The following is a 17,625-nucleotide window of genomic DNA, read 5'->3' on the forward strand; positions in this document are numbered from 1 at the left end:
ATTTGATCAGCATTCCCTGCACCTCCTCCTCCAAGTCATTAATACAAATGTTGAAGAGCACTGGGCCCAGGACTGAGCCCTGCACTACCCCACTCATTACCTCTCCCCAGTTTGAGAAGGTCCCATTGAGAAGCACTCTTTGAGTCCGATACTGTAGCCAACTGTGGATCCACCGGATCGTTGTTTCATCTAGCCCACTTTGAGCTAGTTTGCTCATCAGGATATCATGGGGCACTTTGTCGAAAGCTGTGCTGAAGTCGAGGTATATGATGTCTACAGCATTCCCACGGTCTACAAGGGAGGTTACTTGATCAAAAAATGAGATCAGATTCGTCTGGCAGGACTTGTTTTTGACAAATCCATGTTGGCTTCGAGTAATCACGGCATTGTTTTCAAGGTGCTTCCAGATGGATTGCTTTATCATCTGCTCCAGAATTTTCCCAGGGATTGATGTCAGACTGACTGGTCTGTAGTTCCCAGGTTCCTCCTTTTTACCCTTTTTGAAGATAGGGACAACATTAGCCCGTCTCCATTCATCTGGCACTTCCCCCGTCCTCCATGATTTCTCAAAGAGAATAGACAGCGGTTCTGAGAGTTCTTCTGCCAGTTCCTTTATTATTCTAGGATGCAGTTCATCTGGCCCTGGAGATTTGAACTCATTCAAAGAAATTAGGTGTTCCTTGACCATATGCCTATTGATCTCAAGCTGCAATCCTGCCCCTTCAGCCTGTACTTCACCTTTGCCGGGGGGGGGGGGGTCATAGACCCTCTTTTGGGAGAAGACTGAGCCAAAGTAGGAATTGAGCACCTCTGCCTTTTCTTTGTCATCTGTTATCGTTTTGCCATCCTTATTTAATAGCTGAACCACCATTTCTTTCCTCTGCCTTTTACTATGCACGTAGCTGAAGAAAGCCTTTTTGTTGTTTTTAGCATCCCTCGCTAACCTCAGCTCGTTCTCAGCTTTAGCCTTCCTGACACCATCCCTGCAATTCTGTGCTACCTGCCTGTACTCTTCCTTTGTTACTTGGCCTTCTTTCCACTTCCTATATGTGTCCTTTTTTGTTTTCAGGACATCCCTAAGCTTTTTGTGAAGCCACACTGGCTTCTTCTGTTGTCTTCCACCTTTTCTTCTTGTTGGAATTGTTTGTAATTGTGCCTTGAGAATTGCCTTTTTTAAAAGCTCCCGCCCATCTTGGACTCCTTTTCTCGTTAGCGTCGCTTGCCATGGGACCTTACTGATAATTGTTCTGAGTTTATTAAAATCAGCTTTCCTAAAATCCAGGGTACGCGTTTAACTACACTCAGCTTTTGCTTCCCTTAGAACCAAGAACTCAAGTACAACATGTCACTTTCCCCTAGAGTTCCTGTAACTTTATCCACTAAGTCATCTCTGTTGGTTAGGATCAAGTCAAGGATAGCCGATCCTCTAGTTTCTTCTTCTACTTTCTGTAGGAAGAAGTTATCCGCCACACAAGTCAGGAATTTCCTGGAGGGGCCATGTTTTGCAGAATTTGTCTCCCAACAAATATCAGGGAAATTGAAGTCCCCCATTACTACTACATCATGCTTCCTTAAAACATTGGCTATTTGCTTTTCAAAAGTTTCATCCTCATCTTCTCCTTGATTGGGTGGCCGGTAGTAGACTCCGACCACCAGGTTCCTTTTATTCTTTGTTCCATTTATTTTGATCCAGATGCTCTCGATGGGGCTACCAAGCTCATCCTCCTGTATTTCTGTGCAGAGATATGTATTTTTCACATACAGTGCAACCCCACCTCCCTTTCTGTTCCTCCTGTTCTTTTTGAACAAGTTATATCCTTCAATTGCTGTATTCCAGTCATGAGAATCATCCCACCAAGTCTCAGTTATACCTATCAAGTCATAATTTCCCTCCTGTATTAAGAGTTCCAGTTTGTTCTGTTTGTTTCCCATACTCTGGGCATGACAATGGAACCAATTACCTAGGGAGGTGGTGGGCTTTCCCACACTGGAGGCGTTCAAGATGAGGCTGGACAGCCATCTGTCAGGGATGCTCTGACTTGGATTCCTGCACTGAGCAGGGGGTTGGACTCGATAGCCTTGTAGGCCCCTTCCAACCCTACTATTCTATGATTCTATGATGATTCTATGAATAGAAGCCTCTTTCATAGAGGGGGAGAAAACTTTCAGGAAATTGGAGGACAGATTTTGGCACAGTACTAACTCCACCTCATTCCTGGAGCTAGATGCAACACTGCCCCCACTCGCATTGTGGTGGATGTAAATTGGGGGCCAGCCTGCCAAGACAGCTGATGCTGCTGCAGCACGAAAAACCCCAACACCTTGACCAAAAAAGAAAGAAGCTGTGCCACAAGGCCTGCCAATGGGGAGCCCTGTGAGAAACTGTTGAGAATTTCTCCTCCCCCTGGAGAAATTCAGTGAAATTGTCTCCCAAATTTCTCTGCCCACAAGTAAAGTGGAGAATTTCAAGAGGCCGTTTGTGCACAGCTCTACAATGAACCATAAGAAGCGGGGAGCACAAGGGTCTTGAAGTTCCCCATCAGCAGTTAGCACCTGGATGATAGCTGCCTGAGCAGACAGGTGGCTCACCTGGTCTTCCCCACTGTGGTCAGATGTGTTGTATTTCTATTTAAATTGTAGTAACGATTTCTGAAATTGCATCTACACATATAATGTAGCATATGCAAATGTTATGCAAATCGGTGTCCTGATTTGTGCTTTTTTCTGGTGATGCATGTCCTCTTCATTGGTGATTCCTTTTTGCTATAATAATTTTTTTAAAGAAAAAACAACAATGACAACAACATAAACACACAATACACATACCCTAAAATATCTCTTAAAATTGTAAGATATCTACCTTTGGCTCCCCTTACACAACAAATGCTTATTATTATTCTCTACTTCTTACCTCATGGTGCCTTAAACTGGGCTTTCATTGAAGTGTGGGGAGCTGAGGAGGCTACAGGCTGCCAGAGAGAGGATTGTACAGTGACAAACAGGATGCTTGTGCTCACTCCTCGGCCACCTCCTAAGTAAACTAAGCCTAAGAAACCCAAACCCAACCCATGAGAATTCTTCAAAATGTCTGCACTATTGAATTCCTTTTCAAAAGCAATTTCTGTTCTATCAAATTGAATGAAAATGGTCAAAAAAATGTCGGAGAAATTTTCAGCGCAGGACTAGTTCTTTATCTTTAAACAGGTTTTGTATCGGACAGCCCTTCCAACAGAGGGCACCTTCAAATAGACGACTGTCCACCCTACAACAGGAAGAACACATAATTTTATTCAGACCTAATCTTTACAAGCAGACGATAAATATAAAACCTGTATCTGGGTTGTACCACTTACAATTGTAGATTAGGCTTACATGACTGAATGCTCTTCCATACGCAAGCACACTATGCACACAGAAAACTGGCATGCCAGTTAAAAGGTTAGGCCAGGCATTTACTTCCTAACGTAGTTGTCTACATGAAAGGATATTTTATTTATTTATTATTTATATTTGGAGTGACTCATGTGAACCCTCTCACAGTCAGAAGTGGTACAGTCAAGAAACAGGTTTATTACCTCACCTGATGTTTATGAATACTAGACCAGGGTGAAAGTACATTTTATGCACTACATGCTTTATATATTTATTTAGTAGATTTTACCTTGCAACAACAAGAAAAATCTTCTTTAATGGAAAGTGATGCAAACATACTGAAGTCTTCTACAATGACACAGGAAGTTAAGTGCTAAATCATATATGGCAAATACCATCGTTCATAGTTTTGGGTAGACTTAATGGAAATCTTCCATTACAATGGAAATGCCCCCAGGGAATTATCTTTTACAGTGGAAAGATGGTTGGAGAGTTACCTAGCAAAATTAATTCCTTATTCCAGGAAATATGTTTTGGCTACTTTCTGGATTCTTGATTCAAAATATCTGTTCTTGCTAATGACATAATGGGAAATGCTATATCAAATTTGGCAGGATGTATTCAAATGACCAATGAGGCAGTTCAAACAACGGCAAGGCAATCTGTTCATCAGGCTTTGGCCACTGCTGTTTCTACTTCTGGTTCTTCCACTATTTCACCTGGAGATTTATAGATGCATCTGGATTTCGTAAAATAAGAGCAGCATGAACGTGCAGCCATTGCTGACCAAACAACAACGGACTGATCTATTGTAAATGCAGACCTGATTGAACCCACAATAAATCACAAGGCCGAGCCTCTTGACTATTCAAAGACCAGGGCCAACCATCTGGCCAGCACTCACACTTTGGGCTAATGAGTAGCTTGGATGCCCTCCCACTATTGTGCGATCTAGAGGAATATTAGAATAGAAAAAATGTATTCTTACCATGCAGGCCAAATTTAAATTCTAAATTAGCCTGACAGGTTTACTTCATCAGTCTATTAGTGTTGCTTGAGCATATTGATATCACAATGTCTCTGTCTCTCTCTGTCTCTCTGTGTATCTATCTATCTTGCCCTGCCTTGCCTAGTATTCCATTGGTGATCCTGGCTGAGTTCACATATTCATCATCACTTCATGACTACAGCATCAAACGATGATTTGCATGTGTGAAACAGTCATCACACATCAAACACCACACAGAGCTTTCATATCCCTGCCTTCAGGAAAATTTTCATTGGAAGCAGCTTGCGCATTTGAGAGTTATTATGTGATAAGTCTGGGGACACCAGTACAAAGTCCTTGAGAGGTGCTTTGATTCCCACTGTGTACATGCAAGTTTCTTTCGACCAATTCTTGCAACTGGTCAAATAGTATTTTTAGATTTTTGAAATGATAGAAGAACCTGCAAAACATATTTACTGGAGGTGAAAGTGAGATGAGCATATATATCTTTCACTTCACTTTCAACTCTCTGGGGGGAAAACAAACAAGCATTGTCTGTCTCCACCTGAGTGAACTTGAAATCAGCCTTCACTTGTACGCCCAGTGTGGTTAAAAGAAAAAGGCACAGGGATAGTGAGCCAAAGAGACAAAGAGCTTCGTGTGTATGACTAGCACATTTTCATTTCCCATTGTGAAAGAGAAAAGTGTTCCATGAACTCATGGAGCTTAGCTTGCTGTAGTCATCAGTAGGAGTCCCATACATGCACATGGGCAAGTTGTTTATCTTTGTGTATCTTTGGTCAAGTTGTTTATGTCTTCACCTTAGCTCACCATCTGGAAAATGGGAATGATAAGAATCAGCTTCATAGACAACCAAGAAGCTAAGATTGCATTCACGTTTTTAACTAAAAGTACCATGCAAATTAACAGTGATAGTGAGCATGGAATACGCACAGAATTGCTGACATCTCATGTAGCCTCTAACTTTTTGGCCACCAGAAAAACAACTGCACTGGCATAATCTTAAGCACATGGCATTACAGCAATTGGTTATAAGGGATTTCAGCTAGCATTTTTCATACCAAATGGTGTTTCCTTCATTTGACTCATATGGGATATAAGAAAGACTATAGTGCAGCCTTCCCCAAACTGGGGCCCTTCACATGTGTTGGATTGCAGCCATGCTGGTGGGCCATGCTGGCTGGCGATGATGGGAACTGTAGTCCAACACACCTGGAGGGCATCAGGTTGGAAGGCTGCTATGGTGCAAACAGTTGTACTGCAGGTACACACATCTGTAAGGTTGGGTTGTAAACATGGACTGTCTACCAAACAGTCATGCAGCATATGACTTGACGTTTGCCAGTTTTGGTGGTGTTTGGTACATATTTGATGTTTTGGGACCAACTTAAATGGCTGGCTGTGAATGTTAGACATAGGGCCAGTTCGCACCATCAAACAAGCTTTTAAACAAGCCACAGGGGCTTTTTTAAATTGGTGGCACATGCTGGGCACTATTAGACTAATTACCCACCTGGGCACAGCTTGTCTTGTCATCTGAACCTGGATGGTATGGCTTGTTTGAGGGCAAAAGACCCCTCAAATAACTCAGCAGCAGGCCAACAGACTAATGGCACCTGGCACGCACCGCCAATTTAAGCAAGCCACCATGGCTTAAATAAACCACCATGGCTTGTTTGATTGTGCGTACCAGGTCATAGTTAATCTTAACAGTTCCTGGGTATGTAGCCTTTGCTATCTTTGCCTTAACTGTGTTAGTAAAGTTTTGTTTCACTGCTGTGATAATGTTGATTAAAAAACTGTCAATTTCTTGATTAGTGTTTTAATTTGAATTTTACAAGACATTTGCTGCTGGAATGAGACTCATACTACATAATTTCCTCTTGGGGACCAAAGACCAGAGAAGAGCAAAATCTCTAGTTTGTTGAGGAAAATTTGTCAGCAAGTGCATGGAGATAATTGTCAAGAAGTTCTCAGAAAGAAAGAGCCTGAATATGGGCCAACAAAGTGATGTGGCTGCAAAAAAGGCAAATGCTATTTTGGGCTGCATTAATGGAAGCATAGCTTCCAAATCACAGGAAATACTAGTTTCCCTCTACTCAGCACTGGACAGGCCTCACCTGGAGTACTGTGTCCAGTTCTGGGCACCGCACTTTAAGAAGGATGCAGACAAACTGGAGAGGGTTCAAAGGAGGGCAACAAAGATGATCAGGGGACTGGAAACAAAGCCCTGTGAGGAGAGACTGAAAGAACTGGGCATTTTTAGCCTTGAGAAGGAAAGACTGAGGGGAGATAGGATAGCTCTCTTCAAGTACTTGAAAGGTTGTCACAGAGAGAAAGGCCAGGACCTCTTCTCGATCATCCCAGAGTGCAGGACACAGAATAATGGGCTCAAGTTACAGGAAGCCAGATTCCAGCTGGACATCAGGAAAAACTTCTTGACTGTTAGAGCAATATGACAATGGAACCAATGACCTATGGTGGTAGTGGGCTCTCCCACACTGGAGGCATTCAATACAAGGCTGGACAGCCATCTGTCAGGGATGCTCTGACTTGGATTCCTGCATTGAGCAGGGGGTTGGACTCGATGGTCTTGTAGGCCCCTTTCAACTCTACTATTCTATGATTCCATAAGCCAGATAGAAACTGTAGGCAGGTAGGCAAGTAGGAAGAGCATAGAGGCAGAAGGAGGTAGACTGAGAAATATCCAAATAGCTTCCTTAGACCAGTGGTGGGGAACCTGTGTTCCTCGAGATGTTGTTGAACCACAACTTCCATCTTCCTTGCCGTGCTCTCTGAGCTATTGGCAGTTGTTGTCCAACAACGTCTGGAGGACCACAGATTACAATGAAGGACAACAGCAGGCTTTGGGTTTTATATAGCAGGAAGCAGGATGTGATTGGTTCCTCTTGATCCCCGATCCCCTGGCTAGAACGTTTCTGCTCAAAAGGTCCTTCCTAGCTGTTAGTTTAGTTTCTTCCTTTGCCCAGCTTCCTTGGTAGCACAGCAGGTAAGGAGCTGGTGGTTGCTCCCAGGGCTCCTGTCTTGACAGTTCATTTCAAATTATTAGTGAAGTGATGAATTAGCTGAAGTTAATAATGTCTAAAGATATTGATAATAGTTCTGTCATATAAGTCCTTTACAGATTATACAAGGGTGGGATAATGGACGCATATGGGGGAGGATTGGAGTTGCAGTGGCAGGCTCCATTCCTGACCTACATGTGTTCATTCAAGGTCTGATTAGATCCTGCAAGTGTATGTGCATAGGAACCCCTACATGCAATGGGGACCTTTGCTGTTTCATATTTCTTAATTGGTTTCATTTCATTACATTACATTCCTATACCACCCAATAGCCAAAGCTCCCTAGGCAGTTTACAGAGATTAAAACTTTAAAATACAGTAATTGTACATAATATAAAAACAAGTTGCATACAAACATATAAACAGATGACAGCTGCTGATCAGAGATAGATTTTGATCTAGGGAGGACAGAGGGGGTGGGGCCAGGTGAAGAAGCAGGCAGGCTGGATGGGGACCCCTTGCGGGCCATATCAGGCTGACGGGCTGGAGGTTCCCCATCCCCTGCTTAGCAGCATTCAGGAGCCAGGTACTCAGGTTCAAGAGCTGGAAAACATGCAGGAAAGGGCAACCCCCCAAAATGAAGGGGCTGGAGCGCCTCCCTGTTAGGAAAGGTTACAGTGTTTGGGGCACTTTAGCTTAGAAAAAAGGCAAGTAAGGGAAGACATGACAGAGTTGTATGAAATTATGCATGGTGTGGAGATAATACTAGATAACAGTGTATTATAATACTAGAACCCAGGTTCACCCCATGAAGCTGACTGGGGGGAGATTAAGGACAAATGAAAGGTAGGACTTCTTCACACAGTGCGTACTTACACCATGGAATTTGCTACAGCAAGATGTAGTAATGGCCAATTTGGATAGCTTTAATGGGGGATTAGACAAATTCATGGAGGAGAAGGCTATACATGGCTAATAGTCATGATGGCTTTATAATACCTCTAGTATCAGAGGCAGTATGCCTATGTACACCAGTTGCAAGGGAACATGGGCAGGAGGGTGCTTTTGCATTCATGTCCTGCTTGTCGATTTCCCACAGGCAGCTAGCTGGTTGGCCACTGTGCAAATGGAATGCTGGACTAGAATCGTAGAACCATTGGGTTGGAAGGGGCCTACAAGGCCATTGAGTCCAACTCCCTGCTCAGTGCAGGAAGCCTGATTCACAGGCAGTCTCCCATCAGAGTACTAACCAGGCCTGAGCCTGCTTAGCTTACGAGATCAGATGACATCAGGAGCATCCATCCAGCATGGCTCTTCTAATTATGTTCTTAAGAGCTATCAAGTACCTAGGGCAATCAGTTTCACTGTTTACTCTTGAGTTCTAATATTATGAAGGAGAATGAAAATATCCCCTCTCCATTTTGTTTGTACTGTTCATAGGTCTATAAAACTCAATTGCATCTCTTATTTGGCTCCCCCCTCTAAATTAAGAACCCCCAAATCCTTTGCAGCCTGTCCTTGCAGAGGCAGTGCTCCAGTCCCCTGATCATTTCAGCTTTCTGCACCTTTTCGAGGTCTACAATATTCTTTTTGAGCTGTGGTTTCCAAGTGAGGCTGCACCAACAGCCACAATGCTTATTCTTTGACCATAAAACTGCAGTTCCAGTGAAACACCAGGGCCCCCTCTACATGAGCCTCTTACTCTGGGACGGCTGCGAATCAAGGCCGCTCGGGACAGATGACACAATCATGACTTCGCAACCATCCATGTTTTTTCCCCGGAAAATGCGGATTTACAAGGAGGCATTTTGCTGCGATTTTTTTTGGTTTGCTGTGGGTTTCCCCATGGTTGTGAGCTGTCTGTCCCTTCCCTGAAATGACTTTGCATTTTGCAGTGGGCGTAGGGATGTACAAATCCCTTACCTTGCTCCGCTGATGGGCATCCGTGATGAGGGGGAGGCAATCCGTCCCTCCCCCCAGAATCCTGCCCGGTCGCAGCTGGACTTCCAGCCGCTGCCAGGCTGTGGCTGCAAATGGCGGCCACTTCGCCAGACGCCATTTGCGTCCCTTGCAAGCCATGATAGGCTACGTAAGTATCTAAGTAGCCTATCATGGCAAAAGGCAGGGACGCAAATGGCGGCCGCTACGCCATTTGCGTCCCTGTCTTTTGCCATGATAGGCTACGTAGATACTTACGTAGCCTATCACAGCAAAGAGTGGGGGCGTAAATGGTGTAGCAGCCGCCATTTGTGTCCCTGCCTTTTGCCGTGATAGGCTACACAGCCCGGCAGCAGCTGGAAGCCGACCCGGAGCCGTTGCTGCCGCTGGAGCCAGGTAGGCTCCATCTAGGGGGGATTCTGTGAAGTGGCAGGGGGATTGCTCCGTTCCACCACGGACTCAGTGGGGCTGGATTCTAAAGAATTTGGCCTCACTGGAGTCCGTGGAGGAATTCTCCAACATCCCTAGGTGGGCGTGTTGTAAGAATGCGTAGTGCTTGTGTCACTCTGTGATGCCCCTTTACTCCCCCCCGTCCCTTCGCAGCTGCGCAGTTACAGAGGCACAGAGAGGTGTTTTCATTTACCTAATCACACTTTTGCACATTTTTGCAGCTTTGTATCTTCACAATGGTTGCTTTTGGACTCACTGCCCAAGGGCCGGGGGGGGGGGGTGTCTTGAGGGAGGACGAACTTTGCTCCAGCCTTCATTTCTCAGTGATGGCTAGGCACATTCTACTCGCACTTGTGAGTGCGAACCATCACGAGAGTCTCAGGCTGGGAAACAGACAAACAGAACCCCTAAAATACAAAACAGCCACTGCAGTGTCACACCCCCACACTCACGGGACTGTACAGCTGTGCATTAAATTATAACGGCAAAAAAAGAGGGCACAGTGAAGTCTGTTAGGGAAGCACGCAGTAAATTGCGAGTGTATTGCAGAAGAAGCTAATTTGAAGCTGCAATGCTGTGCAGTTGCGACAGGGCGGGGGGTGAAAGAGGTGCCATGTAGATGGTTCCCAGTTTAAGAAGCATGTAATGCCATTATACATTAATAACAAGTATTTAAAAATTAAACCTGGAAAATGAATTGTGTGTTAGAAATGTACTACAAATTAAGGCAGGAACTCTGAAAGGAACAATAAATAACAAGTTAGATTCTCACAACACCTCTTCAACCTGTCTTCTCCAAATTTTGCTTGACCAATCCTCACCCCTCCAAAAACATGTTTTGGTTTCTGTGGAATATAAACACAGTAAGGTCTGGCACCATAAGTATTCCCTCAAACCACTAGAAACTCTGTTCAAAGCCCACTTTGGCTGTTCACCCCCCCCCAAAAAAAAGAAAGTGGGGGAAGGTTCATTAAGGCTATACACCAGGGGTAGGCAACACAGTCACAGTACGCTTTTTTGGTACCCTCCAAGGTGTCCTACTCCTTCCACTTAAAAGAAATAAAATAACACATTTTCTTCCTGGCATCTGGGATTGCTGAGAAAACAGGTTTCTGTTGGTGCTGAAAACTATGGGTTCAAAGGAGTTGTTTAGGCTCAGATCCAAACTCAACCTTGTACTCAAGTCTGCTGTGCTTATCCTTTGTCATGCCCCTCATGGCAACCATTTTGTGGTGGTGCCCAGGACATTTGCTCAAATTGCCAAATGTGCCCATGGTTCAAAACGTTTGCCTACCCCTGTTATACACACATGCCTGGGAGTAAGCCCCATTGAATTCAATGGGACTTACTTCTGAGTAGACATCCATGGGATTGCAGTGTATATGTGACAGTGCCACAGGGAAGTTTACCAAAAAGCACTTACCTGCGTTAGTGCTCCATGCAGATGGCATAACATTTAAAAAGTACTCAGTACATACGTGAACATGCTAGCAACATATTACTCAGACCTGCTTTCTCCAACCTGATGCCGTCCAGATGTTTTGGACTTCAACTCCCATGAGTCCCAGCCGGCATGACCAATGGTGTGGAATCCTGTGAGTTGTAGTACAAAACATCTCCAGAGTAGGGGAAGGCTGGTCCAGGCAATGCTTGCAACAGAATGCACATGTTTTTCCTGTATGGGTTAGCACATTATACCAGCCACATAGAGCACCAGACAGTTGGGTTTTTTAACATTTAAATCAGTCTGCAGTCTTACAGTGCTGCCAACTTTCAATGATGCTCACCTAGAACCAGTTTGGCCATTTCAACAGCCTAGAAAATCCTGAAAAAGCAGATAAAAGAATGTTCTCTAAGTTTATTTACGGACACAAATTTTCCACAGACTTGAAGGCAGCATGATAGAGTTCTTGTTACCCATGAGTACACCTGTTCATTTGTTTGTCCCAGTATGGCTATTGGTCAAAGAGGTTGGCAGGGTTTCGAAGCATTAGGAAAACTTGCAAAGTCTGTTTCACTGAGACCACAGTGGTGAGTTAGGGGAGGAATACATGTACTCATGGGCAACTAGTGCTGTCATACCTGCAGAAAACAGTTGTCTCTGAAAAGCCTTTGAGAGACCTCGCTTTCCTCCTTTTTTGCAGGATTTGCTAGGAGGCTAAAGCATACAAATTGGTCCCAGCTGTGCCTCATTCCAAGTCAGTATTTCAGGCTTCTTTAAATGTAAAAAGCACATACCTGGAAGGATGCTCTCTATGTGGCTTGTGTAATAGCTCTTTCATACTACCTGAACAATTACAAAGGCTTGGTCTGGTCAGAACAGGAACCTTATTATGCCTCACAGTGACCTCTCTGAACCTGTCTTGCCTGGCAGTCTGTAACCTTTATATTTGCTTTTTCTGCTCTCCTGGTGAACCTTTCTCTCAGTCTGCCCTGAATTCCTTGTTCCTGTTCCCAATCTTATCTTGTTTGTCTTGAGTCCAGGAGGCAATGGGGAGCCACTGCAAAGGCTGTAGCATTGCTTTAATGTACTCTTGATGATCCAACTCCATCATAAAAGCTTGCATCAAACTGAGTAAGATGATTAGTCTATCTAATCCAGTGCTGTTTACTCTGACCAGCAGTTGTCTATAACATCTTGGGATCATTTCAGCCGGAGATGCGTGTGATTTGAATCCGTAGCCTTCTGCATAGGGTTGAGGCAAAATTTTAATTTCAAATCAATTTTGATAAGAATTTACCAAAAATTGCAAATTCTCCATATTTGGGACAAAAAGAACGAGATTTTTTTAAAAAAAATGTTAGACAAACCAAAACTGACAGATTCATTCGCCCAGGCCCAGGGCTTTGAGTGCTTTGCTCTTAAAAGTCTGGATTTGAATCCCTGTGTGTTCAACTATATTAGTGCTGAATGAGGGTTGCCACCTCTTTTTCCTGACAGGCTCCTCATCATGGGTCCTCTCCATGCTAGGAATAGCTATGTTGTTGTTCAGTCGTTCAGTCGTGTCCAACTCTTCGTGACCCCATGGACCATAGCACGCCAGGCCTTCCTGTCCTGCGCTCTCTCCCGGAGTGTGCTCAAGTTCATATTCATTGCATTGGTGATGCTATCTAGCCATCTCATCCTCCGTCGTCCCCTTCTCCTTTTGCCTTCAGTCTTTCCCAGCATCAGGGTCTTTTCCAGAAAGTTTTCTCTTCGCAAGGAATAGCTATACCTATTGAATTTGAGAATATAGTTCATTTTTTATAAGAATTTGCCATAATTCACGAAGTTCTTCATATTCGAGAGAGAAAGAACTTGAACATTTAAATACAGGAGAAAACAAAATGGACAGATTTGCCCATTCCTCCCTCTGCATGTGAAGCCCATGCTCTACTGAGCCATTGCCCCTTGGCTACAAACCTGCAAATATTGCCCCTTCTACATCCTGGGTTCCAAACTTGCAAATAGTGCTCATATCCCTAACTGGTCCATGGTACCTTCTGTCACAAAGATTTTCTTGAGTTGATAGTGGAATAATAATACAAATGATTTTCCAACTGACATTCATTCTGAGTTTGGGAGGGGGCTGGGAATTTTCTTCGTTGCATAGTTGTGTTTTGGGTGTAGATAAGGAGGGAACAGTGGGTGGAACAGAATGCGGTGTGTCAGCACACTTTTTCCACTGTTTTTTTTTTTAGTACAATAGATGACTGTGAAGTTAGGAGCACTGTATTGTGCTGTACAACAAGGCCATAATATGAAAAGGTCCATAGCCTCCCTCTGTGTTGTACAAACTGCATCGGATGGAAGGCTTCCACTGACACTGCATACCTCAACGTATTTGCAAACTCAACATCTTTTTGAATTAAACCGAATAACCTTGGTGTGTGTGTGTGCACGTTTTCATTCCTTCCTGATATAAATGAAAGGTAAAGCATAAGAGGTTTTAAAATTGGCATGGAAAAAGTAATGCATGAAATCGTTGCTGACATCCCTGTTTTCCCAGTGGAGGAAGAGCAGAGCCTTTCTGGATAAGACTGAAGGTGCTTTAATTGAGTCCTGTGAGAAGCCAGGAAGAGAGCTTAAAAATGATAAAAGGAAGCGGTAGATTCCAAGACACACCAGAGGGAGGAAGCGTGAACTCATGTGTATCTGTTTAACGTGCAGCTTGTTCCTAGGAATGTTTACCTGGACTCTAAGGCTGCAATCTTATGCACTTGGGGGTCAGCCCCATTGAACTCAATGGGATTACTTCTGACTAAACATATAGGATTGTGCTGCACATCTCGATATATTCAATGAGGCTAACTCCCAAAGAAGGGTTCATAGGACTGCAGCTTTAAAAATCAATAAGTGCGACTATATTCTTATTATTAACACATGGCTAGAACAAAAAAACTTTAAATGAGGGGACCTACAACAAAATGGTACAGTTTACTCCAATCCCTTAGCAGGAGTGCTCTTGTTCAGGGATCCTGCCAAGCTGAAACAGGAGCCTGGTAGCACTACTTGGGCTTTACACGAAGCACACACCATAGATCAATGGTAAAGCACACACAGGTCCCAGGTTCAATCTTTGGCATCCCCAGGTAGGGTTAGGAAACACCTCTTTCTGAAACCCTGGAGAGCCACTGACATAATTCGCAGTTAGATTGAGCAACCGTCTGACTTGGTATAAGGAGGCTTCCTGTACCCCATTTTTCTTTCCCTTCCTCCTGAAACCTTTCACTGCTATGCTATAGAGTGGTAAAGGGTCCAGGATCGGTCTTGCTGGTGCTTGCAGTCTCAAAGCATTTTGATTAGCAGGGGTGATGACTTCAGGGGCCACCCCTTTCAAGCTTCCCAGTTCCCTCTGAGCTTAGCTGCAGTCCTCCCAGTAGCTGGGCTGGGTGCAGGATGGATTTTCCCAGCAATAATATATTGTTATGGGTCATCCCCTGTTGTAATGCAAAGTACTTTGTGGAGGCTTGGTCGTGAGTGGGCAATTAAGATTCATTAGCTCTGTGAACGATCTGCTCCTCCTGGAGATGTAACCTGCTAGAATTGTTTCGTTGTTATGGGTCAACACTGCCTGTCTGCATTTTTGGATGGTCCTTGTGCTACTGGGACTGTCATGATGAGCAACTGGTCTTCTACATTTGTGACAGCACCACTGGCTGGGTTCACACAGTTGCGGAGGCAAAAGAACCCATTGAAACCACCCAGAGAGCTTTGGCCATTGGGCGGTATAGAAACGGAATAAATAAATAAATAAATGTTGGTTCTTTCCCCACCCCTGCATGTACCAGCTGTATGACCGTGTTTCACATAGTTACCCATGATGTAGCGGGGTTTGCTGTGTTGTCTGAACCCGATGTGCGGCGTAGCAGGGGTGGTTTTGTACCAACCCTACAACCCATGCGAGGTTGTGGGGTGGGTACGAAGCCACCCCCACTGTGCCACACACTGGTTCAGACAGCACAGCAACCTGCACTGTATCGCACGTAATTGCGCAAAATGTGGTCACATGACTGGCATACGCGGGGGCGGGACAGAATCAGTAATGGCTCATTAACTATGCTGCACATGCTGGTCACATGCTGGGGGATTTGCATAATTACACTTGGCAGCACAGCTTGTCTTGTGGTGTGAACCCAGCCAGGGTGGCTTGTTGCCCTGGTAACAAGTCACCCAGAATCCTATAACAGCACATGGGTTCTGGGTGGCTTGTTACCCATGGCAACAAGCCGTCCTAGTGGGTTTGCACAACAGGATGTGCTGCAGCACCGAAGGTAATAATGCAAATCCCCCCTGGCATGTAACCAGCATGCACAGTGTAGTTAACTGCCTGCCGAATGTACAAACCAGGCCAGTGTCCGCTACAACACATATGTGCATCATTGAAAAACAAAGCATATGTCCTGCTTTCAATATATTCTTTTTACCCTATGCAAATTTAATTGATAAATTAATCAACTCAAAATCATGTGATCAATTAAGATTTCTTTAATCAGATCACAACCCTAACTAGTGCATATTTAAGAATCACTGCTTTAGGGCATGGGTGAGGATAGGGTAGCCACCCTACAGCATGGAAACTGGACATCTACTTTCAAATCCCTGTAGAGAGTGGGAGGCAAGGGGGCCACAGCCTCTCTGGCCTGTTTCCACCCCACTCCCTCTGCTATTTTGGCAAGTAGAAGTCCAGGAATGCTTCCAGATGGATGGCTCCTGCTGCTACCAGTCAAAAGACATTGTGCATCTAGTCTGTCTTTCCCTCCTTAACAGATTTTCTGGGGTAAGAAAAAAAATGAAAAGTGGTGGGAAAACATGCAGGAGTTACAAATAGAAGATGACACAGCTGAAATTCTGTGAATGGGGAAGGGCAATTGCATAATAAAAGCCTCATCTGGGGCTGTAGCTCAGTGGTAGAGCACCTGCTTGGCATGCAGAAAGTCCCAGGTTCAGTTCCCAGGTAGCGCTGGAAAAAACCCTGCCTGAAACCCTGGATTGCTGCTGCCAGTCTGCCTTGACAATACTGGGCTAGATGGACCAATGGTCACACTCAGGCAGCATCCTATGTTCCTAGGCACTCCGTGTGTGACACCTTGTGTAACACAGAATAGGTGAAGGAGATGAGTGGAAAGGGACAGGGAGGTAAGTTGTGGGTGCATTGTCTCTCATTCTATTGCAAGATTTGGAAAGGCTTCTGGATTGCAAACTGATTAAAACTCAGTTTTATGGTGGGCACATTTTAGTATTTTATGATTATTTTTGCAATGTATTTGTTTGGCATTGATTTACAACTGTATCTTATGGAAACCGCCTTGTGAAGATATCTACCATAAAAGGTGGCCTATACATACTTTGAATAAAATAAAATCAATCAATAAACCCTAATTGAGGCAGTTCTCCAAGTGGAAGTGCAAGCAGTTCTTAGGGAAAAGAACAACTCCTTTCTGCAAAGTGACATGATTTTGTGAGTTTGGAAGTAAATCCCAAACTAGCACCTTGACTGGGCCAGCTGGAGTCCCACCTCTCCAACTTATCTTTGTCAGTGTTTCCAAGGCAGCATCTTCCCCGTCAGCTCATATTAATCAACATAAAAAGTGATCTCAGACCGAGTCAGACCGAGTTCATTTAGCTCATTATCAGCACTGACTAGCAGCAGCAGTTCTCCTGGGTTTCAAACGGGTGTCTTTCCCAACTCTACCTGGAGAGGCCAGGGATTGAACCTGGGACCTTCTGCCTGCAAAGCATATGTTCGACTACTGAGCTCCAGCCCTTCCCTTTAATTTTGGAACCTGCCAGATACCAAGTCAGCCCATTGGTCCATCTAGCTCAGTATTGTCTACACGGACTGGCAATGGCTTTCCAGGGTTTCAAATAGGAATCTTTCCTAGCCTTACCTGGAGAAGCCAAGGATCAAACCTGGGACCTTTTGCATGCAAAGGATGTGCTTTACCAGTAAGGTACCATCCTTACATTTTAAAAAGCTGTTCTCTGTACTTAATGCATCCTTTGCTGATGCTTGTCCTGCTTTTTCCTCTAAAATGTCCTTTCAGGAGATCCTACAACCTCCCTATACCACTTCTGCTGAAAATGTATTCCTTGAAGTCCCTCGTGTCCTGCACTCAACAGATAGACTGAACAATTTATCTTCTTCAGCTGCTGTATCTTAGCATAACTGGGCTCTGCCAGTTTACACAACCTGAGGACATGGTTCCTTAACTTCAGCATTTCTTAGACTACAATACCCGCCCAATGAAGTGAAAAAGCAGATCGACAAGACCAGACTGATACCCAGGAATAATACTACAGGCAGAGCCAGCCCTACCATTAGGCAGAGTGAGGCAGTAGATCCTGGC

This window comes from Heloderma suspectum, chromosome 2 (genome assembly GCF_057233095.1).
Source record: "Heloderma suspectum isolate Gila_16-S chromosome 2, 16-S_ref, whole genome shotgun sequence".
In the NCBI taxonomy this organism is placed as follows: domain Eukaryota; kingdom Metazoa; phylum Chordata; class Lepidosauria; order Squamata; family Helodermatidae; genus Heloderma; species Heloderma suspectum.